Here is a 25000-nt window from a genome sequence, read left to right as displayed (position 1 = left end):
GAACTTGATTGCAGTAACCTTAGTGTTGATGGGATTAGTGGGTGAGGTTTTTATATAGCCTGTCAGTGCACCTAGGAAGTTTGCTTTAATAATTAAGAATTTTAAAATATTTATTCAGATGGGACTCAGCTATTAAGTTTAAAGAAATGAGACAAAGTCAAAGGTAAATAGATAGTCACTGTCAAATTTAAACCTCTAAAGATTAGAGATTTGCCTTTTATTTGTGTATAACAAGACATAACAGAGAAAAAAAAAAGTCCTTTCTGGTCTCTCTAACGTGTGGTTTACATAAAATCACCCAAATGTAAAATCCATTTTCATATATACTTTGTTCCTCTGGCAACCCCAGGTTCTAGGTCACGATGGAGCTGATCTGGCTCCCATTTCCTCTCTGACCTCAGAATTTCCTTCCCTCTTCCTGGGCTCACATCTGTTCCAATCACACTATCCTCCTCTTCCTGGGACATACCGGGTACGTCCCCACTGAGGGCCATCAGCCAGGCGGGATCCTCCACCTGAAAAGCTGTTCCCCGGATGTCTGCGTGGCCACTCATTCACCCCCTTTCTTCTCTTCAAGTTCTCCTTCTCCTCGGAGCCAGTTCTGATCCCCCAGCGTAAAACTGAAGCCCCCCAATTCTGGTCCTCCTACTGCATCCCCTGCTCCTTTCCAAGAGCCCTTGTCTCCAAAAATGCCACACCATTCCTTCTGACTGTGGTCACTGTGAGGTGCCTTCATCACTGTAGAATGACGGGGACAGGGAAGCTGGTGGCTGCCTTTGTGGATGTGTCCCAGGACCTGGAGCACTGGAACACCTGCCCCTGGCTGGCACCCAGTCAGGAGTTCATTAACTCTCTGTGTGTGTGTGTGTGTGTGTGTGTGTGTGTGTGTGTGTGTGAGAACCACTGGCCAGGGTCTGGGCTGGGAGCAGGGAGCTTCACCCTAGGAGCTCATATTTCCCATGGAGATGTGGCTGAGCCCTTGGGACTTACTTTCAATGAGACCACATTATTAATCATCGATCACAGGGGAAGAGAGTTGAAAAGACAAGGGCTCTCAGGGGAGAGTAGGGCATAGCTCAGCTCCCGTCACCCACCATGTCAACAAACTGCCGTCCAGTTTACTTACATGAGAAACTTCCAGCAAAATCCATGGATCATCAGTTCTGAGAGATACTTCTTAAAAAAAGGAGGACGGGGCTCTGGAGACGGAAGCAGGGAGACAGCAAGTTCAAAGCCACCCTCAGCAATTTAGGGAGGCCCTAAGCAACTTAGTGAGACCCTGTTTCAAAATAAAACATAAAAAGGGCTGAGGATGTGACTCGGGGGTTAAGCACCCCTGGGTTCAGTCCCTGGTGCCAAAAAGAAGAAGAGGACAGGGGAAAGGTCAGATATATCTGGGAAACGCTTCAGACCAGATTCTTTCTGAGCAACTCAGAGTCCCTCATGCAGCAGGACACCAGCTTGAATTCTGCTCTGGTGTTTCACAACACATGACCATGAGGTCCTATGTCCCTTTTCCCTTTTTACCCAAAAGCTCCACCAAGGTCCTGCTAAATTAGTGCTCTGAATCAGCACAGATTTGGGAAACACTGACTTTGAAGATAAGGCTCAACTCCTGGCTGTTCAAGGGCCTTCTGGTCTCTTCCAGTCCCTCCAGGATAGTTTCAGATCTGTCCAGTGTTTCCTCCATCCCCTGCAATTCCCGTCTGCTCAGTTTCCTTCCCTCTGCACGCCTCGCCCCCCTTCCCCAACCTCCTTCCTGCTCCAGCTGAAGGCCCCCTCCCCAGCCCAGCCCGAGTGCTGTGCTCTTCATCCCCACCCTGTGTCTGCAGGTCCTGGACCAGCTCCCCGCAGCAGGGGTGAAGTCAGCTCACTCTGCCTCTCCAGCCTGCCCCTCCTGCTGCTCCAGCTGACCCAGGATGAAGGGAGCCCAGCAGAAAAGACGGGCACAGCCCTGTGGCTGCAGAGGGGGAAGGGATGCCAGCTGGTCAGATCCCAGGTTCCAGAAGCCGGGCCTGGCTGCCTCCTTCTCTTACCCCTGGCCCTCCTTGGTTTGTTGGGTTTTGTATTCTTTTTTATTTTGTTTTGTTTTATTGGTATGGGGGACTGAACCCAGGGATGCTTAACCACTGAGACACATCCCAGCCTTTTATATTTTATTTACAGACAAGGTCTCACTGAGTTGCTTAGGGCTTCGCTGAATTACTAAGGCTGACCTTGAATTTGCAATCCTCCTGCCTCAGCCTCCCTGGTCTCTGGGATTACAGGTGTGTGCCACCACATCCGGCCTTCCTGGATATCTTTGCATGGATCTTTCTGCTCCTTCGAAATGCTGAGGAGGCACCTTACTGACATGACTGGCTATCCAATGGTAGAAAGTAGAAAATGACAAACACCTGGGAAAATGTTCTAACTTACTAGCCGTCACTGAAATGCAAACTGAATGGTGAGATACAATATTGTGTATAATGTGTCTCAAGAACTGTAAAATATTCATACTGTGTGCCTAGTTACCCACATCTGTGATAAGTCCTGAGGAAGAAAACAAAAATCTTAGAAACACTTATGCTCAAAAGTTACCAACACAGCTGGTTGTGGTGGTATGCACCTGTAATCCCAACTACAAGAGAGGCTGAGGCAGAGGATGGCAAGTTCAAGGCCAACCCGGGCAACTTAGAGAGACCATGTCTTGAAACATAAATAAACAAAAGTCCTCAACAGTATTTTTAAAGCATTTTTAATTGTGAAAATAACACAACAGAAAAGTACTTAAAAATAAATGTACAGGCCAAAGGAATTATTATAAAGCAAAAATCAACCAAAGTACCACATGACACAAGATGGAACAGCAACATCACTCTGAGAATCTGTGTCCCCAGCAAACAAGCGCCTCCCCCTCCGTTCTGAGATAACCACTTCCTCGTTTTTCCCACAGTTTGACCCCTCAGTGTGGCATCCACAAGCATGAAGGTGTGGGTTTGTCAGAGTCTGGCACTCACACATGTGTGATCACAGATTGGTGTGTGTTATTTATTATTTTTTGTGGGGCTGGGGATCGGACCCAGGGCCTTGAGCTTGCTGGGCTAATGCTCTTTCACTGAGTGGCATCCCTGGTCCCAGATTGGTGTCCCTGTCTCTGGCTTCTTTCACTCAACATTACAGCAGCCTGGTCCAGGGGTGCCATGCACGGGTGCACCACTGTGGCTGAGGCAGGTGGGGCAGAGTGGCTGAGTCACAGGATTGCACTAGACACGAGTATAAGCCCCAGCACTGGGCGCAGCCGAGGCAGGCACTAGCTCAGGTCTTTGCCCTCCCTCTGTGGGTGGACCCAGCTCCATTCCTGGGGCAGGATTCTCCCCACTCCTGTCCCAGCACCCACCAGCTTCCCTTCCTGCTCCCTGCGCTTCCTGCCACCAGCATGGGTGCCCTGGGCCCTGAGGACAGAGTGTAGGCATTTCATCCTCTCCTGTCCACAAGGTGGCCCTGCTCCTGGGAGGGGCCTGAGGTTTTCTTCCAGGAACACTGAAAAGCTGTCCCAGGCTGAGCCCCCTCCGCCACCCCCCCACCTCCCCAGCCTTCAAGAGGTCCTGGCTGTGAAGAGCATTCAGGGGGTGTCTGTGACCTGCATTAAAATACCCAGCCGTCTTCAGTCAGCATTTCAGAGAAAAAGGAACACTCAGGGTTTTCTGGGCATTTTTCCGAAGAAGTTGAGGTGAGAGAATGAAATTTGGAAAGTGGAGCCAGGTGAGCTGTCCGGGCCCAGGAGGTGGACAGGGCGGGGCCTGGAGAAAAAGCCTGGGTGACTTAACCCCCTTCTCTTCCATGCTCTGTCCTTTCAAAAGTCACCTTTGTGTCCCCAGTCCTCAGTTGCAGTGTCTTGTGCCATTTTGAAAGTGGGTCTTCTTGTAACAGTCACGTTGTGTCCAAAGTCACAAGAATGGTCCTAAAAATTCTTAAGGGCTCAGGAACAGGCTTCAGTAGGGAAGCTTAGCAGGAGAGATGGACAGGAAGAGGAGAGGACGGTGATCAGGCCCTCATCACCCCTGGACAGGCAGGGCTGGGCTGGCATGGTTCACTGAACACTCACAGCGTGGGCTGTGGACAGAGAAGGGACCCTCTGCCCAGGTCTTTCTCCTTTTTGTAGGACAAGGCTGGACGATGAGGGACCAGGCAGATCATTGGCCTCAAGTGTCCAGGTTGGGTGCCAGCAGTTTATGAGGCCTCTGGGAGAGGCAAATGCCCAGCACCAGGCACCTGGGGCCTTGGGGCACCTGTAAGTCTTCTGGCCCAGAGGATAGAGGTGATGGCCCCAGGGGAGCAAACTCTCCCAGGAGGAAGAAGGACTCCAGCACCAGTTGGACTGTGCTGGGGACCAGACTGAGCTCCAGTGCCATCTGTGCCCAGTTCTGCTCCTGGCTCCCCGGGAGGCCTGGGAGATGGGGAGCCTGTTCACTGAGTTTTGGGTGAGTCTGTGGCCTCGGGTTTGAGAGAGACTCCACGGCCCTGGCCCATGGCCCCTGTCCAGACCTGAGCCTGGACTCGTGTCTTGGTCTCAGTGTGATGGGGCAGGGGTCAGGTGCTGGGGGGTCAGGCTGGGCTGGTGGGGCGCCTCCTCTGTAAGGCTCAGGCTGGGCAGAGGTGGGCCTCTGTGAGCAGCAGCTAGAAGACAGAGGAGCAGATGTTCTAAGCAGACGGAGCTCTGCGCATGGACTGCAGCCCGGAACCTCCTCAAAAGAGCTACCAGAGCCTGGGCCTTCCATCTGCAGTGAGCGCTGCTGCAGGAGTCCCCTGCCTGCCCAGGGCTGGTCCCCTCTCGGGAGCTTCTTCTCTAGAGGACACTCGTCTCAGTCCTCTTCTCCCCCCCCACAGGTTTTCGGGGGCTGAATCGTCCCCACACCCTGCATGAGTGTGTTTGGCCCCCACCACCTGAAGGGCCAGTGGGAAGCCTTGGCCTCAGGGTTTCGTTCCCTGGACAGGCCTCAGACCCCTGCAGCCTGGCCTGGACCCCGAGTCCTTGAGGGGAGGGGGAAGGGGTTCGTCCTGGTTCTTCTGTCTTCATCGTGCTGACCTGGCCTGTGACCTGGGCCTCCGTCCCATCCTGCCCCCGCTGGCCTTCCCCGCGGGCTGCTTGGCTGTAGCTCGGTGCCCTGCGGCCTGGGCTCTCCTCCCTCTTGTGCACCCTCCTCCTAGCTGGGTCTGCCCTGGGTGGACACTGCTGCTTCCATCAGGCCTTGCTGCCAAGCCCCGTCCCCTCAGCTCCTGGTGGGGAGGCCCGTCGTCCCCCCAGCTCCCATCAGCCCTGTGGATGCTGAATCCACAGTGGGCTGGGCTCTGGGGGAGTCAGGTGTCCCTTCCCTGGCTCCATTTGTTTCTGTCCCCCGTGCTGAGATCTCAAGCTGTGTGACCCCCTGGAGTTGTGTGAGGAAGGACCTGTGACATCTGTGAAGATGGGCTTAGTGACTTCCTCGTTGTCCTCCCCATCCAATGGTCATGCAAGGTTTTTAAGCAAAGAGGAGCTCATATTTGCTTTTTTTCTCTTTGTCAATTCCAAGCTCATTGTCCTGGCCAGCCTTCCACCTCCTCAGACACTCGGGGTCAGGGGAGGGCACAGGAGTCTGCTCTGCCAGTCTCCATCAGGGGCAGGGACCTGGCCTCAGCCCCCCGCCACAGCCCTTCCCTTCCCTGCAGCCCCCTCACCTCCTGGTGGTCTGTGGCTTGGCCTGTCCTCTACAGGCCCCCTGCCTTCTCCCCAGGCCTCCCTCCTGCTTTATTTAGGTTTCCATGGCTGCCTCCTCCTCATGAAGGCACCTGCTTCCCTCAGAGCAGGCCTCACACCCTGCTCTGACGGGATTTCTGCTTCTCTCCCACCGCCCCTGGGCCACTCGAGGACAGTGAGTTTGCTTCTGTCTTTGTGCTCCAGAGCTGCTGGCACGCAGTAGGCACTCATTACAGGTGTGTTCCATGGAGGTGACCTGAGGGTGGAGGGCCTCCTGTCAGGAAACCCCGCCTGCAGTGTGGCCCTCAGCCACGAGGTGGCACTGTAGATGGCTTTGGCACTTGGGCAGAGGCTGCAGGTGATTCTGGAGGAGTGTGGAGTCTCTTGGTTTCCCTCCCAGAGCAGCCACAGGGCAGGTAGATGTGACAGCCAGAGAAACCCGAGGTAAGAGAATGACATCTGGAAAGGTGAGCCCAGGTGAGATGCCCCGGGATATCCCCAGAGGAATCCAATATGTATAGATAATTAACAAAACAGAAAACACCACCAGCTAACACAGATTGGGGAACCTTCCATGTCCCTGAGGGGGTGGCAGATCCATAGCTGGGGCAGAAGTTCCACTGTGAGAATGTGTGACTCAGTGACTGGGAGCCTGGTCCCAGGGCGATATGTGCCCAGGTGAGAACTCAGGGGTCCTGCAGTGGTAGAGGTCAAGGCTTGGCTCCTTAAATTCCAGTCTCTGCTGGGGCTGAGAGAATTGCTTGGGTGGGATGGGGTGGGTTCCCACTGGGGATCCTTGAGAACCCAGTGTGTCTGACCTTGGCTCTTGATCATCCAGGAAAGAGATTTCTGAACTGAGACTGCCTCAAGGAGAGGAGAGTCGGGGCGCTCCCTCCCCAGCCCCCCTTGTGTTATAAACACTAAATGACCCAGGTGTGTGGCACGTGCCTGTAGTCTCCCCACTCAGGAGGCTGAGATGGGAGGATGTCCTGAGCCCTGGAGTTTGAGAACAGCTGGCAACAAAGTGAGACACTGTCTTAAAAGAGAGAGAGAGGATTGGGCTGTGGCTCAGTGGCAGAGCACTTACCTTGTACATGTGAGGCACTGAGTTTGAGTCTCTGCACTACATAAAAAGAAATAAACAAACTAAAGATATTATGCTCATGTGTAACTACAAACTATTGGGAGGGGGAGGTGTGTGTGTGAGGGAGAAAAGCCTGGTGTGGTGGCCCACACCTTCATCCCAGCAGCTTGGGAGGCTGAGCAGGAGGATGGCAAGTTCAAGGTCAGCCTGGGCAACTTAGTGAGACACTGTCTCAAAACAAATAGGGCTAGGGATGTACCTCTTGGTAGAGCACCCCTGGGCTCAATCCCTAGAATACTAGGAAAAAAAAATTAGAAAAATAGAAAAAAAAAAGGAAGATACAAAGAAAAAGAAAAAGAACCTGGATCCAGAGGTCTGTGAGTGAGAGACTGGGCTCCCTGGTCTTTGGCTTGCCCTGGCTGGGCACAGGCAGTGCTGGAAGGAGCTGGCCTGCAGGACGGAGTGTCACACAGTCCCCAGATATGTGCAGCCTGGGTGGGGTTTAAAGAGAACCAGGGGAGGTATCTGCAGAGTGAAAACAACTTCCTTCAGGTCTCCATCCACCTGTCTCGCCCCGGGCCAGCATCCCCTATCGTACTGTTTCCTATACGTGGCAGTCTTTAAATACTAGTTGAAGATTCAGGTGGTCTGAAAATCCTGCCTGGATCCAGGGAAGGCCCAGGAGGCCACTGATAACTCAGTTATGAAGGAACCAGTGCCTCCACAGGCCACAAATCGTTTTATCCCCAGGAAAAGTGGCAGATCCCTTTGAAGTGGCCCCTGAGAATGGCCTTCATAGGCCTTTTTCATTTCAGAGGTTTTGCTCTTGTTCTTCGGGGATGTTGGAATATCACGGGGTGAGTAGGTGGGGATGCCGATCAGCATCATCTCTATGACCTTGGGAAATGACCTTTGAAGTGAGCCTTTGAGAAGGCATATTTATATGCCCCACAAAGGGACCTGGGGTACATCCAGCCTCATGGGAAACACCAGCCAACTGGTGTGGAGTCAGCATTAGGGGACCCCAAGGTTTGCTAGTTGAAGGCCTCTGAATTGTCTAGATTTCACTTTTACTCATCCATTTCTCCAAGATGGCGACCCTGTTTCCAAGTCATTAGAGTCAAGGCTCCTGTCTTGGGCACAGGCCACCAGACAATGGCCTGGAGGAGTTAGCCTGAAAATTGATTAGCATCACTGAAACAGCCTGGCAACAACTCAGATTCCCTGAAGAATGTCTCCAGAAACTAAGAAGGCAGAGCCACACCTGGAGTTGGGGTCTTCCTCGGGTCCCAGGGTGGGAGTTAGCTCAGTGCCACAGGAAAGTAGCTATGGCTTGGGCTGTTCCTCAGGGAGCACATGGAACAGGCCTAGTCTTTTTTTGAGATTAAAAAAAAAAAAACTGCCACAACAGGACTCTTCCCACCTCTGCTGTCCTCCATAGTGACTTTGGTGGGCAGGATCCCAGAAGGACTTCCAGAGTTTCTTCTGATTCTGGGGTGAGTGGGGACCCCTGGCCTCCTCCATACCTATTGTCCTCCTACTGACCCTGTTCTGTCTTGGGACAAGCCCCAGTTCTTTCTAGAGAGTCCTGGTTTCTTTCTGATAGAGCTTGCTCCCTACAGGCCATGCCTTGGGCTGCACAGTCACTGGTCAGGGACTGACTCTGGTGTTGAACCTGCAGGGAGACCTACATCTGGGGAGTCCTGAGGCTGGTCTCTACCACACGGGGGTCGGAGGCTGCCATCGCCTGTGCAGTAAGTGCTGTGCTTACCAGGCTGAGATGCTGCAAGGGACCCTCTTCTTCTCCTGCTGCAGTGACATATCCCTCCCCTTGTCAGTCGGCCGACTCCCTGCATCAGTCTGCAGCTTCCCTGATCAACCCCGCATTGCCTTCCTCATGCAGAACGTGGCATCTCACCACCATCATGGTTTCCTCCTCTCATTTCTCCATAGAACTAAGCTCCAGGATCTGGATCTGCTATTTCCCGGGGACACACTCATTACAGGTGTGTTCCATGGAGGTGACCTGAGGGTGGAGGGCCTCCTGTCAGGAAACCCACCTGCAGTTTGGCCCTGAGCCACGAGGTGGCACTGTAGACTGCTTTGAGCAACATTTGGGCAGAGGCTGCAGGTGATTCTGGAGGAGTGTGGAGTCTCTTGGTTTCTCTCCCAGAGCGTCCACAGGGCAGGTAGATGTGACAGCCAGAGAACGACATCTGGAACATGGAGCCCAGGTGAGATGCCCCGGGATATTTCCAGAGGAATCCAATATGTATAGATAATTAACAAAACAGAAAATACCACCAGCTAACACACCTAGGGGAATCTTCCATGTCCCTGAGGGGGTGGCAGATCCATAGCTGGGCTGGAAGTTCCACTGTGAGAATGTGTGACTCAGTGACTAGGCTTCTGGTCCCAGGGCGATATGTGCCCAGGTGAGAACTCCGGGGATCCTGCAGTGGTAGAGGCCAAGGCTTGGTTCCTTAAATTCGAGTCTCTGCTGGGGCTGAGAGAATTGCTTGGGTGGGATGGGGTGGGTTCCCTCTGGGGATCCTTGAGAACCCAGTGTGTCTGCCCTTGGCTCTTGATCATCCAGGGAAGAGATTTCTGAACTGAGACTGCCTCAAGGAGAGGAGAGTCGGGGCGCTCCCTCCCCAGCCCCCTGGAGACAGACCCTGAGACGTGGAGGTGGGTGTCTAGGGGAGGGACGGGAGTCAGGTGCTTTCCTGGGGCTGGAGGCTGGTTCAGGTGGGGAGCACTCAGCCCTGGAGAGGATTTCTAGCCCCTGGAAGTGGAGCCTGCTTTGAAGGACAGAGAAGGGTCTCAGCAAACCCCGGGTCCAATGGTTACCCCTTTCCACCTTCTCGTCCTTCCCCTTCTGAGCTGGCCTACTCTTCTGTAGGTGGGGTGCTCACCCCTGCCTCTCAGCTCAGATTGGAGATGGCCTGAGCTGATGGACCGCAGAGCTGTGGTCCCTGAGGTCACCTCTAGGTCTTCATCTCCAGTGCCACAGCTGGGCACCTGCCTGGCTCTGCGGGTGGAGCCTGTTGTCTCCTCCCTTTTGTGTGACCTTGGGCAAATCACCCAGTCTCTGTGTGTCCAATGAGGACCTTACTGGCACAGTCCTCATAAAAACTAAATGACCCAGGTGTGTGGCACGTGCCTGTAGTCTCCCCACTCAGGAGGCTGAGATGGGAGGATTTCCTGAGCCCAGGAGTTTGAGACCAGTAACATAGTGAGATCCTGTCTTTAAACAGACAGAGGCCAGGTGTGGTGGTGAATGGTGAACACCTGTAATCCCAGTGGCTTGAGAGGCAGAGGCAGGAGGATTGCAAGTTGAAAGCCAGCTTCAAGCAATTTAGTGAGGCCCTAAGCAACTTAGTGAGATCCTGTCTCTAAATAAAATATTTTTAAAAGGCTGGGGGTCTGGTGTGGTGGCATTAGCCTGTAATCCCAGCAGCTCTGGAGGCTGAGGCAGGAGGATCACGAGTTCAAAGTCAGCCTCAGAAAAGAACTCAGTGAGACCCTGTCTCTAAATAGAATACAAAATAGGTCTGGGGCTGTGGCTCTGTGGTTGAGTGCCCCTGAGTTCAACCCCTGGTTCCAAAAAAGAAAAAAAAAAAACAAAATACCAAGACAGACATACAAACAAGACACAATCTGGAAGGGTTGGGGTGCTGGAGAGAGAGAAGTGAAATAAACCATGCCTCTTGCTCGTGGGCTGTGGAGGGAGTTGGAAGAAGACCCTCAGCGGACAGTTTGGGAAACTGATTTATAGAGCTAATGGGATCTGTCTCAGAAGAATGAAGACATTATACTGTTTATCCACCTCCACACCCAGCCTTCACATGGACCCAAACATGTGACATGAGAGATGTGAAGGTTGTCATCCTGGGTCAAGGTCCTTGTGATGGACCCAGTCAGGCTCATGGGCTCTGCTTTAGCGTCTAGAGACCTGTTCCACCTCCACGCAGTTTGGAAAATATTTATAAAGCGCTGTCCACAGACTTAGAAGGTTTTGTTCATCCGGGTCACGGAGGTTTATCAGGATGTCCTCCTGCTCAATGCTGAGCTCACTGTCTGGGCCCATCAAGCCCCTAAGTGGCGTAAGGCGGGGGCTGGAGAGTTCCTGGTGCAGTGTGCCCTTGGCTGAATCTGAAGGCCTGTCTTCCTGCTCTGGGGACCTTCTGCTCAGAAGGGCCATGGACAGGAAGCGGCCTCCTGCACAGCAGACTGCCCATCCATCCCTGCTGTCTGTGGAGAGCGGGTTCTTTGGGTGTAGACGTTTTGCTAAAGCTAATGAGCTGCTGCAGAAATCTATTAAGAAGCCCATGACTGGAAAGAGCTGTGACTTGCACCAAGGGGGAGGGGTGTCCCTTCTTCTACAGGGGTGGTTTTGAGAAGCTGCTGTTGAAGTATTTGTCAGGTATGAAGTCACTGAAGATTTCCCTCTTCTTTTTTGGGGGGGGCAGGTGCTGGGATTGAACTCAGGGGCACTCGATCACTGAGCCACATCCCCAGCTCTATTCTGTGTTTTATTTACAGACAGGGTCTCACTGAGGTGCTTAGCGCCTTGTTTTTGCTGAGTCTGGCTTTGAACTCTGGATCCTCCTGCCTCAGCCTCCTGAGCTGCTAGGATTACAGGTGAGTGCCACCACACCTGGTGAAATGTCCTTATTCTTAAGTGCCTGTATAAGGGGAGAGGGCTTCCGTAAAGCAGCAGAGAACCAGGCAGCCCAGCCAGGGACATCAGACATAGACTTCAGCCATTTCTTCCTTTGAACCCTCCAGGCACAGTGAGATGAAGACCCAAGGTGGCAAAGGTGGCAGGGCCTAAAGTAAGCACACTTCTCATAAGACAGATGAGGTCCAATACCGGGTTCTCCTGTTATGCCAGATTTGTGGGACCCCAATAGACCTCCAGGAGCTGAATCCGATGCAAGCACACAAGAGTCTTTATTGCAAGCTCGACTTTATTGCAAGCCTGAACTCACAACTGTTCCCGATCCCAGGGAGTGAGTCCCGGTCCTTTGTTCAGTGAGATTTTATAGGTTTTGGGGGGATACTCTATGTGTCACAACATCACACAGCAAATCACTCTATACCACAGGAAAATCAAACAACTCTTAACATTGATTAGCGCATTCACTGGCGGAAACAAGTTGAGTAGGGGTGATTGGTTAATATAAGAGGGAGATTCCTTTGAACTGATTGGTTTAAGCCAAGAGGGGTGTTCCTGCTGAACTACAGGGTTTCCCAACACCATAAACTACTGGTAGGGTCATCTGGCATCCCAGGTATTTCCCTGTCTCATGCTGATTGGTGGCTGCTAGGGGATGCTATGGGTCCCCACCTAGCCTGACTGAGCCAGGGACACCTGGTGCAGCAGATCTCTCCTGTTATTTGTAAATAAACAACTCAGCAAGGTGGGAATGTGCCTAGGAGTGCTCTGTGGGTCTTTCCAAGGACAAAGGTCATGTCCCTTCCTCTGAAGTAGAGGCTGTTGCCCTTCAACGGATGAATGGATAAAGAAACTGCGGTTTGTATACACGATGGAATATTATTCAGTCTTAAAGAAGAATGAAATCATGGCATTTGCAGGTAAGTGGGTGGAACTGGAGTCCACCATGCTAATTAGAATTAGCCAAGTCTAAAGAACCAAAGGCTGAATGTTTTCTCTGATCTGTGGATGCTAATTCACAATGGGGGGTGTAGTAGAGAGGTACTTTGGATTAGACAGAGGAGAGTAAAGGGAGGGGAGGGAGTATGGGGTAGCAAGGGCAGCAGAATGAATTGCACATTATCACCCTGTGCGCCTATGTTGATTTAATTCCACATCATGTAGAATTACATGGAGAATGAGAAGTTGTACTCCACTTATGTACCAGGTGTCAAAATGCATTCTACTGTCAAGAATAACTAATTAGAACAAATTAAAACAAATACTGGGTTCTCTCTGATCTCTTACCTCTGTGGTTCAGGAGGGAAGAGATGCACCTTTTTGGTGCTTTCTGTGAGCATTTTTAGCTGAAAGGTTAGACTTTAAATTACAGGGTCTTTGGTGTTTGGCTTAGAAAAGGCCACTTCATCTCTGCGGGGCCTTCAGGCCTTTCCTGGAGGAAGCTCTAGGACCTTTGGCAAGTTTCAAGGAATGTGGCCCCCAGGCTAAGGATCAGTTTCCTGATTGTGGGAGAAGATGGTTCTATTTTTTCTTTTCACGTGGGGACGGATTGCCAAATTCTTCTTTTATGGATTGGCATCACTTGGAATTTTTTTCCTGCAACATTGGAGAATTTCACATATTTGTAAAATATGCAGATACATATTTTTTTTTAAAAGGAAAATCTCTACAGGTCTGGATTTCCAAGGAGATTTGGTTTTTGCTATTAGCTGGGTTAAAGAGTTAACCTGCAAAAGTTTGGTAGTAAAAGCTCATGGAAGTTTTGCAAAAAAGAAAAAAAAAAGAATTCACAATGTGAATAGGCAAGTACATTAAAGTACACATTGGTTTTGATTCTTTCAATGTAAATGTGTTACAGTGGCTGTAGACAGGAGCTAGCTGGAGGAACAGTGATCTCTATCAGGTGTTTCCTGTTCCTAGTTTTTTTTTTTTTTTTTTTTGTGAGGAGAATTAGGAAAATGCAGTTCTACAGGGGGTGCCCGTGGCTCTGGTCTAGTAGCAAAGCAGCCGGCATTTCTTTTCTTTTTCTTTTTCTTTTTTTCTTGTTCCAGGGGCACTTAACCACAGAACCACATCCCCACATCTCCACACCCCACAGTCCTTTTTATTTTTCATTTTAAGACAGGGTCTCCTTAAGTTGCTGAGTCTGGCTTTGAATTTGGCAATCCTCCTGCCTCAGGCTCCCCACCCCCAGGGATGGGGGATGACAGGTATGTGCCCTCATGCCCTGCAGCACCCAGCAATTTTGAAACTGAAGTTACAAATCCAGGTAAAGGATTCCAGTTTAAAGAGGAATATGTGTGAATATTTGTTGAGCATCCGCTAGTGACCTGATGGAGCATGTGTGCGGGCCTTGGTTACTAAACCACAAACACATGAGCTCATAGGCAAGCTGACCAGTACGCTGTCCAGGCTCACTCAAAGAATTGCTGAAAAATTACTTGCAGACGTGGTTCTGCTCGGGTGTGACCCAGTCTTTCCCAGGGCAGCTGGCTGGGGAACCAGCTCATCCATCTTTTAGCCTAAAAGGCACTGGACAGCACAAAGCCCTGCTGGTCAGGAAGAGTCCAGCCCCAGGATCAGAGTCGTGAACAAGCCGCCCTGCAGACAGGTATTTTCATTTGGGTCGGGAAGTTTCAGGGTGTTCCTGAACATGCAGGAATTGTCCCAGCACCCAACATCCCAGGGTCTGTGCCCAACTATTCTCCTTGCTGCCGGGAGGAGAGCTCACTATGGGAAGAAAAAATCTTGGTTTGCAGGTCCAGCCAGGGTCCCCTGGCAAGGACAATCTATTAGAAATGTCTTTCATTATATGATGTTATAATATGATATGCAATAATATATTAATAGTTTTATAATTATAAAAATATAAAGTTATATAAAATGGACTATCCAAAAATTCAATGTAATGTCTTTTGTCATAGGCTTGGGATTCTATTTTTTTAAATATTAATTTCTTAGTTGTAGTTGGATACACTACCTTTATTTTATTTATTTATTTTTATGTGGTGCTGAGGACTGAACCCAGGGCCTCGCACATGTTAGGAGAATGCACTGCCGCTGAGCCACAGCCCAGCCCTTGGGGTTCTATTTTTAATGTTATTCTTGACTTCACCAAGATTAACACAGTGAGTCTCTTATTAAATATTGTAAACATTTAGAGGTTTGCCTTGAAGTATGGAGATTTTGAGAATCTCCCTTTCAGGGATGAAGGGTCTTGGGGTAAATTAGGGAGAAATTAGGGAAATAGGGGATATTAATATCCCCTATTGGAGGAGTAGCTGGCCAAGATTTCCTCCCATTCTGGAGACTCTCCCCTCATACTCTTGTTTCCTTGTCTATGCAGAAACTTTTTAGTTTAATGGCATCCCACTTACTGATTGTTGGTTTTGTTTCTTGTGCCTTAAGGGTTGTTGAGGATGTTGGTGCTGGCACATATAGGTTTTATTTCTTTTTTGGGGGGGTGGGGATGCTGGGGATTGAACTCAGGGGCACTCGACCACTGAGCCACATTACCAGCCTATTTTGTGTTTTATTTAGAGACAGGGTCTCACTGAGCTGCTTAGAGCTATGCTTTTGCTGAGGCTGGCTTTGAACTCCAGATCCTCCTGCCTCAGCCTCCTGCGCCTCTCAGCGCGCCGGGCGATCCTGTGTTTTCTTCAAGCAGTTGTAAGGGTTCTGGTCTAATTCCTAAGACTTTGCGCCATTTCAATTTGAAAGTGTGTGGAATGAATGGGGTGAAAGACAGGGGTGTGATTTCACTTTTCTACCTATAGCTATCCAGTTCTCCCAGTGTTATCTGTTACAAAGGCTGTCTTTTCTCCAAAATATATTTTTGGTCCCTTTGTCAAATATCAGATGGCCATAGATTTGTGGCTTTGTCTCTGTGGCTCTTCACCTGTATTTTGGTGTAGAAAGGTCTCATTTATCAGAATGTGGGAAAGGGGGACTGGAGGGTCAAGAACGATGTGAAAGGCAGTAGATACTTCTTGATGTCTTTCTTCTTTAGGGTATTAGGGATTTACCCCAGGAGCACTTTACTGCTGAGCAAAATCCCCCAACTCTTTATTTTATTTTTTAAATACAGTCTCACCTGGCTATTCCTTTTGGGCAATTCTAGTGTAGCCACTAGGTGGCGAAATTGCCTGGCTTTGTCTGTCCCTGGGGGACTGGAAGGAGGGGAAGTAGTAGAATCATTTTACAGTTTAAGTTGCTATTTTTTCCTCTGTCTCATCTTTTGTTGTGAATGGCAAAGAAATGAATTTGAGAGATAAACCACATGTCTGGCGAGTCCACTGTGGAAATCGAGGTGACAGACACTGCACTTTGTCTTTGGGCCCAGTCCTGTGAGGAGTCTTACCTGGGTCTCCAGGAGGCGGAGCACTGTTCTGTATTGTACTGTTCTTCTGCTTTTCCACCATATCTATTTAGTCTGGTTCAGCAGACCCGAAAATGAGGTCTGACCTCAGCTCGCAGAGGAGGCCACTGAGGACCAGCAAGCCATTACCCAGTTTGGTGGTAGGAGCAGGAATAGAATCAATGTTTATCAGGATCCCAAGGAAGGCCTCCCAGGCATGCTGAGGTCCCAAAGGAAATGTCACCTGTGCTTTCCTGTGGGGAGGTAGACGGTGGGGACCTCGCATGAGTCTGGCCTGGTTATTGCTTAGTGAAGGCCGAGGGCGAGTGGGCAGTAACTAACCCTCATCTATGGTTACTGCAGGGAAGAGTTAGATTTCAAGGTGGAAACCCAATGCAATGAAAATCATTCTCGTGAACACCTTAGGGTGCTGCCATATGGGAGAGCAACATTCTATCTCTCAGCAAGTTTTCCTCCCTCTTTGGAGCACACTGTCTCTCCCCCACCCCCTGCCCCTATGAGATAGTTGGCTGGTGTCCAGGGGACATGCTGTGTGTAAAATGTGTCCTATGGATTGAAACATGAGCCTCCCTTCCTGGCTGTGAGTGCTGGAGACAGTTGATGTGGTTTGTGAGCAGGTTTTGTGCATCTTTTCCCAATTCTGTGTTCAGGGTCATGATGTTGGTAGTTTGAAATCAGCCATGGTTGGGGAATGAGTCCCACAGAAATTGGAAGACACCAGAAACCAGGTGGTTTTTTTTTTTCCCCTCCAGAAAAGCCAGCTGCCAAATGGTTACCTGCACATCAGAACCCAGGGGGCAGCAGGAGCTCACACCTGAGAGACAGGTGGGGGCAGAGATGGATCTAGGTGCCCTGTGGTTTGTAACTCTTACCTCATACTTATTTTGGGGTCTCACTAGTCTCATTAATTCGAGTTGTTGTTTCTTTCCTCTGTCTCACTTTTGTTGTGGGTCTTAAGCAGGTGGACCACCGTCAGGCTGAGGCTTGGACCCTGGGAAACAGACTCAGGGTCCCAGCAGGTGGAAGAAGATGCGAGGCGCAGCTGGCACAGTAGATGTGATTTATTTGGAGGCAGCAGCCGCCCCCAGCTCCCTGTCTTCTCATAGGCCTTTTAAAATATTCAGGCCAAAGGAAAGGCACATGGTCGATAGGTTACACAGGAGCACATGCTTGTAAGAAGGTGTCCATGACCTTGAGTACATATGCTGAATCAAGGTGCTAAATCAAGGTGCTGATGTCAGGGTGCTGATGTCAGGGTGCTGATGTCAGGGTGCTTGGCTGCATACTGAAAACGGCTGGCCAGAGGACTCAGTGAGGGAGCCTAACTGTACCATCATCGGCCTGCTCTCAGGCACCCTCACATTAGGCAGGTGGGCTAGGTGTCTGTCAGAGGAGGTGATGTAAGGTTGTGTTGCCAGGCAGTCGCCTCAGGCCCTGACTGCAGCAGATGGTGATCGGGATCAGATAGAATGGCCCAGCTAGTATTAAGGCGCAGATGTGCTTAGCAAATATTTGCTGAATAGGAAACCTGCCCAGTGTATATAGCTTTACTGCTGTGTTTTCTTGAGCACATGTTATACTTCCACGTCTTCAGAGGCAAAGTGGAGACTGGGGTGAGCAATAGACCCTGCATTTGGACCTCAGGTAGGGGAGCAGGTGGGCAGGGTGCAGGATGATGGGGGTTCTTCTGAAGTCCACAGGGGATGGGATGGACTCCCATAAGTGTTTTTCCCCCCATGAACAGCCCCTGGTGAGCTATTGAAGGCACTGGGTGCTCAGTGCGTATCTGCTAAATGTTGCGGAGGTGGTTGAGCTGAGCTGCTGGTCTTGTTCTTGAGCGTAGGTGATGCATTAGGAGGGGCCCAATCAGGAGGAACCCCTGTAGACTGTGGGCACGTTCTGGGGGCTGTAGATTGAAGTCTGCAGAGCCACAGTGTTTCCTGGGGGAGAGTAGCTGTGGCCTGAGGCCCGTGGGTGGAGAGAGGTGGTATTGGGTTAGGTCACCCACACTCATAGTGAGAGATGCTGAGAACTGTAGAGAAGAGAACCACTCAGGAAGCCTGCGTGGCTGGTCTTCCACTTCTCTACAAATGACCTGCTCTAGAAGCAAGGGAGCCCAGTAGAATGGTGTCTCTGATGTGGCTGGGGTGTGAGTGTCACTGACACTGAGGTTGGGCGGGAGCCCTGGGTGGGAATGGGGCATATGCATAAAGCAGAGCATTATCTTCACCCCTGGGGGCTGCTCCAGGTTTAAAAGGAAATGGAGTTAGGACAGTGGACAAGACTGAGATGAAAAGACCTTGTGAAAGCAGACTGTGGGACTCCTGTGCAGGACAGTGCTCCCTGTCCTAGGGGGATGCGATGTCTCATAGCTGGGGAGGTCTCCTGGCAGCCAGAAGACCAGTGGAGGCAGCAGTGTGTGCGTGCTGAGCTGCAGCCACAGGCCTCAGTCCTCTCGCTGGGGGCGGTGTGGAGGGGAGGTGCTTCCTGGCGCTGGCTGACCTTCATGTGGCTCAGCATGGCTTGTCAGAGTTTCCCTGAGAGGTTGAGGGGTCTTGGAGGAAAACAGGGCCCTGCGAATAGGATCAAGCAGATGTGGCTGTGCAGGGACTACTTGGGGGTGCAGAAGCCAGGAAGGTGACCTGGGAAGGGGGACGAGGAGAGGGCTCAAGAGCAACATGAAGGGGAACAGACACTTCAGGAATATTTTCTAATGAGGCAGAAAAATTGCTTCCACTTTACAGATGAGGAAACCGAATTTAGAGAAGTGACATCAGTTGTCCAGGGCCAAGCTCCTGACACTTGGCCAATCTAGGGCTTGAACCAGGTGTTTCATGTGCCTTGTTAATGTGCAAGATTCACTTCCCTGAGAGGGGAGCTTGGATCTGGGAAAAGCATTGGACAGGGCGACGGGAGGCCTGGGCCTAGTTCTGGCTCTAACACTTAAGAACTTTCCAGACCTTGTGTTTACCAATTTCATGCTTTGAAAATGCAGTTTTCTCATCTGTAAAGTGGAAAGGTAACCATGGTACCCAAGACCTCTCACAGGTGCAGGGCTTTGTAGACAGGGGTGGGTGTGAGGATGATGTAGCTTCTGGGACGCTTCTGCTGCAGGGATTCAGCAGGACCAGGTTGAACAGGCCCCATGTATCCATGGGTCAGACTCCCCCCATCCTGAACCTTGTGGGACTTCGCCCAGGGCTAAGTCTCATTGCCGTGGGCACAGGGGCCCATCAGTGACCTTCACCCAGGACTTTGTATCACCCACATTTGGGGGCTCCTCAACCCAAGAATGGTTACTGTTGAGGTGCCCAGTCTCACAGAGTAAAGCTACTTCCCAAATGCTGCTCATGGAACGGCACACCTGTCTTTATTTAACATCCACATTCATGGGACCTGAGGAGTCAGGATCAAGGCGCCAGCAGATCTGGTTGGTAGAGCCCTCCCACCTGGGGGGATGCTGTGTCCTTACGTGGAAGGAGGCTGAGTCCCCCACTAGAGCAAGAGACAGGACACTGTAGGACGCCTTAATCCCATTCCCCAGGGAGGAGCCCTCGTGCCCAATCCCCTGTTAAAGGCCCCACCTCCTGACACCATCACATTGGCAACGCCTGAGTTTTGGAGGGGACATTATGCAAGCCATAGCAGTGCTTGTCCCCCTTGGCTAGCTCCAGGCCGAGTTCAGATAGTGAGGACATATCCACTGAGATAGAGAGGATGGAAAAGTAAAGAGGAGGAAAATATTTTCAGAGAGAGGATCTCAGAGAAATCAGTAGTTAGGAAACCACAGGCCCTGAGTGGACAATGTACGTGGAGCCTGTCAGTAAGGGCCTGTGTGGGGAGAAACAAGAATGAGAAGGGCACAGGGGACCTCAGCTAGGGAGCAGACAAGCAAGTGACACAAGGGAGCAAAATTGTGATGTGTGCAGTGGAGAGGAGAAACAAAGAATGTCCACACGCTTCTGCCCCTTTCAATGCTCTATTCACCAAATTTCTCAATACCATTTCTCTCTATAGGTTCTTAATCAAGAAAACCAAGAACCTCCATGCTGGAACCAAGGCATGGATGACCGGTTGAGGAGAAGGTTGTAGGGAGAAGTTGCAGCTCTCACCAAGGTCCAGATGAGGTGGTAGAGTTTGAGAGTGGTGAGGATCATGCAGAGGATCAGGAACAGTGACAAGTGACAGGATGTCAGGTCCTCATCAGGCCCTCCAGCCAGAGTGCATCCTTGTTTCAGCTGGCTGAATCCCTGCTCACCAGCTCTATCATTTATACTAAATTTTGGCACTTTTGACGCCCCTTTCAATCCTTATCAGCTACCACTGGTTTTCTCAGTGACATCATTTACCCTGGGGTCAGAAACATCTGATCTGGTGGTCTCCACCCTGATCCTCTCCCCTTTCCCTCTTATCAGGTAAGGACAGCCTGCCAGGGCTTCACTCTGTTTACCAGGGTGATGGGAAGTAACTTGTCTGAGGCCACACTGGAGGGCTCTGTGGGTGTGCCTGCATGATAAAAAATTATGAACAATTATCTGATAACCAAGAAGGAATGAATAAATTCTAGTAGCATACAAAGTACTGAAGCTGAATCACAAACAGGTAGAAAATCTGAATAGATCAATAATGAATAAGGAGCATAAATCAATAATAAAAAATGTCTCCTATCAAAAAAAAACCCACAAAGCTCAGGACCAGATGATTTCACTAGTAGACTATGAATATTAGGGAAGAAATGACACTATGTATCTCCAACTCTTCCCAAAGATAGAAGAAGGGGAAACACTTCCCAACTCAGTTCCCAAGGCTAGGATTCCACTAATACCAAGACCAGGGAAAGACACAGCAAAACAGAAAATTGTTAGTCAGTATCTCTGTTAAGTATATAATACTCACATAGAGAGTAAGAATGGGAGAGAAGAAAACTGAGGCTGAGAAGAAAACAGAATTGGGTGAGAGATCTCATAAAATCCACAGGAAAACCAGAGGCTTTGTATCCACAGTGGAGTGACTCAACATCAGAACCTTTTAACATGGCTTCTGAGGGGACAGGGGACAAGGAGAGGGCAGCAGGTGGCCAAGAGGCATCTCAGCTGGGGGAGCCCAGGGGCCACTGGATGAGAGGCTAATGTAAGGTCCTCACTTACAATAGCTCCCCATCTGGTTTGACTGTAAGACAATATTAGTAGTTAATAGAGGAGAGAAAAAGCTGTGCCACACAGTCATTCTCAGGAGAAAAGGAGGACTGACTCATAGCAGAGGAAGTCGACTCCAGAGCAGACAGTTACCAGGGAAAGTGGGACCAGGAAGGTTGGAGGAAACTTGTGAAGGTTGAGGTCGACCAGCTGGTCCACTGCAACCTCGCCCACACACAGCCCAGCAGTGCCAGGTCCCACTGCTAATATTGGATTGTGCCTTCAGGTGGGAGAAGAGTTCACTTTCCTCCCCAAGTGCCATGGTACACAGGAGGGAACCCGACACAGGCAGTAGAGGGTGAGGAGGGGGCAGTGGGCAGCATGAAGGCATCCAGGGGCACATCCTGGGCTGGGCCAGGAGAGGGTGAGTTGGGGTCAGTTCCACAAAATGGGGGAGAGCTGAGAACAAGCCACGGCTTAGGAGCTCTTCTTCCTTGACCTCACCACTAAGTGCCAGGAACAGCTGATGCTGCATTCACTCTGCCTTTCCACCAGGATTTTGGACAATAAAATAAAATCCCTGCATCTGAGGTGCTGAGTGATGGATCTGATTGATCAGGTGCTTGATCAACTGCCCTGGGGTCAGCAGAGGAAGGAGCCCAGGGCAAGGCCAGGTATGGATGGGACTATTGACTGAGACTGGGAACAGCAGTCAGTGAGAAGCCAGGTGACCAGTGCAGCCCTGGCATGTAGGTGTGGGCACCAGTGGAGACTCTGGTAGAGTGGAGCGCAGGGAATGAAGCCCAGCAGGGGCAGTGGGCAGAGATGCAGGGCTGGGCACTGGCAGTTGACCATGATCGTGGAAGCCAGGGACACAGGGGCCCTAAGTGAGGACTGAAATGAGATGATAAGGGCCTGTGGCAGTACAGCACAAAGAGCATGGTATTGGCATCAAAACAGACAGCAAGACCAATGGAACACCACAGAGGACACAAAGTCAAATCCATCTGCCTAGGGCTGTCTGACACTTGACAAAGGGGCCAAAAGTATATCTTGGAGAAAAGACAGCCTTTTAAACAAATGTTGCTGGGAAAATTGGATAGCTTTATGTAGAAAATGAAACTAGACTCCTGTCCTCATCCTGCACAAAACTCAAAACTGAAATAGCTCAACATCTCAGGAATGACACCAGAAACTTTAGGACTGCTGGAAGGAAACATGGAGTGGACCCTCCATCATAAACACACTGGCTCCAGCTTCCCTCACAAGACCCCAAGGCACCAGATATAAAACCAGGAGTCAATAAGTGGGCGGCCATCAAACTAAAAATTTTCTGCACAGCTAAAGAAACAAGAGAAGAAAGACAGCCTACAGAATGGGAGAAAATCTTGGCCAGCTCTTCCTCTGATAGGAGACTAGTACCCAGGATATAAAAGAACTAAAAAATCTTGACACACACAGACACACAGACACACACACACACACATACACACACACACACAGAACCCAATCAATAATGGGCAAAAGTATGCAAATGGCCTGCAAATATATGAAAAAATGCTCAACATCTTTGGCAGTCAGGAAAATGCAAATCAAAAGTACACTAAGATTTCCTCTGTCTCCAGTCACAATGACATAAGAATATGAACAATAATAAATGCTGGTGAGGATGTGGAGAAAAGGGTTCTCTTGTACATTTTTGGTGGGACTGCAAACTAGTACAACACTCTGGAAAGCAGTATGGAGGTTCCTCAAAAACTAGTGATGGAACCACCACGTGACCCAGCTATCTCACTCCTTGGTGGATCTCCCAAAAGATCTAAATTCAGCACACTGTCTGGAGACAGCCACCTCAGTGTTTCTACCAGCACAGTTCACAATAGCCAAATTTTGGAGTCAACCCAGATGCCTGACAATAGATGAGTGGATTAAGAAATCGTGGTGTATACATATACTGGAATTCTAATCAGCCATAAAGATGAATGAAATGATGGCATTTTGGTGGTAAATGGATGGGAATGGAGAACATCATGTTAAGTGAAATAAGCCAACTCAGAACTCAAAGGTCAAATGTGTTCTCTCATATGAGGAAGCTAGACTAAGACCAAGGGAAGAGGGAGAGAAGAATAGGATAACACAAAGAGCCAATCGAATATGAATTAAGAGATGAAGGAAAGGAAGTGGAGTAGGGCAGAGGAAGGAGAGAGGGAGAGGGGAGAGGATGGGAGTGAGAAGGGAGGGTCAAGTCATGAACTGAAATCAATTTCCATACTACTATGTGTAACTCTAAAGCTCTAATAAAAAAGAAAAAGAAAAAATGTCAAGGCCTCTATGGACATCTTGTTCTCCAGGCTTTTTTTTTTTTTTTTTTTTTTTGTATGTGGCACTAGCGACTGAATCCAGGGGCACTCTACTGCTGAAGCGCATCCCAACCCACTGTTTTTACAGGCTGACCTTGAATTTGCCTGGCATCCTCCTACCTCAGCTGCCTGAGTAGCTGGGATTACATGTGTTGGTCACCATGATCAGCCCTAGCTTTTTAATTTTTTTTTTTTTTGGCGGTGCTGGGGATTGAACCCAGGGCCTTGTGCATGTGAGGCAAGCACTCTTCCAGCTGAGCTACATCCCCAGTTAAATCCTTAGCTTTTAAAGGTCCTAATTAGTGCAGTGCTGTACTTCTTCATTCAGGACATTAAGTGACTGTATGAAATTGGTGTTGACAAATTGATAAATTATTGGATAACTCTGCATTGGGAGAGCTCCGATTTCCATCATGTCAACTTCCTTGTACCTGAAGTTACTGAAATTTCATTGGGATTGAGGTTTGAAAGGGTCTTTCTTGTATCTCTCATGCTGTTGAGTGTCACCATAAGTATAGGCTGCTAATTTTTTTTTTTTTATGAAGGAGAAAAGTTTTGAAGGTATTTGATATTTTCTACTATGGCTAAAATTGTCCAGAATTGTACTCTTCTCCCTGAATGAGCTATTAAAACTACCCCACTCACTCTCTTCTTATGATCTGGTGTTTTATATATTATTTATTTACTCATGATCTATTTTTTATGTTCCATTTATTTTTAATGAAAAAGAGCACACACACACACACATTTTGTTTTACCATCAATTAGTAATAGGGATATAGAGGGAGAGGGAAGAGGACAGGGAGGACAGCGAGGACAGCAATGGTCCTCTGCACCCTGCTGTCTGCTGCCCTCCCAGCACAGCCCCAGGCTGCTGGATGCTCCCCTGCACCCCTTGCAGGCCTGGGCTGAGGCTCTTCTCTTTCCTGAAGGCAGGAAGGTCAGGGAAAGACCACAGTGCAGAGCTTCTCCTGCAAACTGGCCTCTGCCTGGCCCCTAGCCCTCCTCCTGCTCCAGGAAACAGCAACCCTGGGCCCCCCTAGGGTCTGAGAGTCCTGACTGGACTTTCTCAGAACCCTCACTCCCTCTCGCTCCTGGGGTGCATCATGGCTGGGCTCATTTTAACAGTTTCTGAGATCCTTGCCCCTTACTGAAATTATGACTTTGGACAAGTTTTTCATCTCTTAGGACATTCAGGATGCTCCTCTGTCAGGTGCCACTAATGCTCAGATAATACAGTTTTGAGGATGTACTTCAACGTAGTGTGTGAATTAGCTGAAGTAACACATGCCTCTGACATATAGTAGGTACTTAGACACTCAAATATGTAGATATGACCTTCTGTCTTGTCCCGGAGAAGTCCAGAGCCTTCCCTATAGTTTCTATCAATTCCTGGGTGTCCATTCAGGATTATCTCTTGTATCTCTTATTCTCCCCCAGCGTGTTGAACCACGATGCAAAGAAAAACCACCAACTCCTATTTCAACCAAATAAAAGCAAGCATGGCCTGGGGCTGCCTCCCTCAGAAAAACAGGGCCAGAAGACAGCAAGCAGCTGGTGTGACTACAGGGAAGTCCTTAGAACACACAGAAACAGTTATCAAAAATGGGGGATGGCTTGGGAACTTAGGGTTCTGGTAAGTGAAA

The 25000-nt window shown here is 49.8% G+C and overlaps 1 protein-coding gene, 1 non-coding gene and 1 pseudogene across 2 annotated transcripts in view; 1 reads left to right on the top strand and 2 right to left on the bottom strand.

The window, feature by feature from the left end:
- The window catches only part of LOC144368757 (Fc receptor-like protein 3), a 611935-nt gene that overhangs the window by 5081 nt on the left and 581854 nt on the right, over positions 1-25000 (bottom strand).
- Positions 10511-11200, top strand: LOC144368204 (uracil-DNA glycosylase pseudogene; annotated as a pseudogene).
- On the bottom strand, positions 23551-23623 carry Trnav-cac (transfer RNA valine (anticodon CAC)). The gene has a single exon. It is a non-coding gene; the product is annotated as a tRNA-Val (tRNA).

Source organism: Ictidomys tridecemlineatus, chromosome 11 (genome assembly GCF_052094955.1).
Source record: "Ictidomys tridecemlineatus isolate mIctTri1 chromosome 11, mIctTri1.hap1, whole genome shotgun sequence".
NCBI lineage: Eukaryota > Metazoa > Chordata > Mammalia > Rodentia > Sciuridae > Ictidomys > Ictidomys tridecemlineatus.
Note: the sequence above shows the minus strand (reverse complement) of the source record. Positions and strands in the feature narration are given on the sequence as shown.